This window comes from Micrasema longulum, unplaced genomic scaffold (genome assembly GCF_059751315.1).
Source record: "Micrasema longulum isolate JH-2025_06_02 unplaced genomic scaffold, ASM5975131v1 h1tg000976l, whole genome shotgun sequence".
Lineage (NCBI taxonomy): Eukaryota > Metazoa > Arthropoda > Insecta > Trichoptera > Brachycentridae > Micrasema > Micrasema longulum.
Genome location: NW_028278166.1, coordinates 6563 through 8022, shown reverse-complemented (window position 1 = coordinate 8022; position 1460 = coordinate 6563).

Here is a 1460-nt window from a genome sequence, read left to right as displayed (position 1 = left end):
TACGAGTACTCTTTTATTACAAACTTGATTTAATTTCGGCAAATCTAGAACAGTCTCCTAATAATTTATTATATGTTATTTTGAAGAAATGGCGACGTGGCTGCAGCGCTTAATTCTTTATCATAAATAAGCCAAACAATATGTCCAATAGGGAATAACGTTGAAAATATTTTTAATACTCAGAACGGAATTATACGATCTAATTAAATAACTGTCAATGTATTGAATACAGGTTTTCATTCATAATTTTCGAGTTTAACGACTAGTACATAAAAAACGGGTCAAATTGGCGTCACGTCACTTTGACGTCACAATTCATGCCCGCCGAGTATGCATCAAACAAACATTGCCTAAAGCATAGCAAGATAACGTAATACGTGCCGTTTGTCTAATAGAGCCATTACAATCTGATTTTTTGTCTGTTAGAACATCGAATCACGAGGACTGCCTCTTATTATAATGAGTACTTACTCACTAAACTTTTAGTGCTACGGGAAATTGAACATAAAAAATGTTTTCTTACGCGCTGTAAAAATTAGAGCATTAAATTGTATTGCAAAGTTTTTAGAAAATGTATGAAAAAATCATTAAAACGTACTACTTTGAACGACGTCACTAGTGCTTCCGAACCATCCATTGATAAAGTGTTGTGACATATTTCCGGTTTGTAGGAAGCCAACTCACCAATCAGCGGAACACCAAAGAGAACTTGTGACGTCACACGTGGAGTTATTTCAAAATTACAAAACTTTAAAAAATCATAGGCCTTATAATACAAAAGACAAAAAAGATTTTTAATTATTTTTTTTGACTTAGAATGATAGTCTAAATATAATGGATAGTCCAATAAATAAATAAATAAATTTCAAAAGCATTGAACTTCATCACTGACCATCCTCACACATTATGTTTTATGGTCAAACGTTAAAATTTAAAAAGATTTCTTCTGAACAACGTGTATTCCGACAAATATGTCGAAATCTTTGAATTTTATAAATTAGGGAGTTAATTAACCCTACAATGCCCAATGTAGAGGATCTGCTACATACCGATAATCGGTGTGTGAAGGTGATTTTAAACATGTTTATCACTCGGCAAAAAGTTTATTATATTGTATACATATTAGCCATTATAATTTATTTTAAAAAGTCGCCACCGGGGTAAAATTTTTCGATAAAACTTGATACAAAAAGTCAGTTGCACGTATTCTGTCAAAAGTGTAATTTAGCTAAATTTTCCGCAGCTTTCATTATTATATGAAAAGATGTTCATAAGAATGGTTATTTTTTGTTTTCCTTACATTCTTGTATTTTTTTATCTTTTAATGCCCGATGTAGCATATTGTCCACACAAACTAAAATATGAAATTAAAACTAAAAAAAAACCTTAAAAAAAAAAGTATTAGCATCAAAAACATACATAAAATATGTTTTTGGTTAGAATTAGAAAAATTGGACATT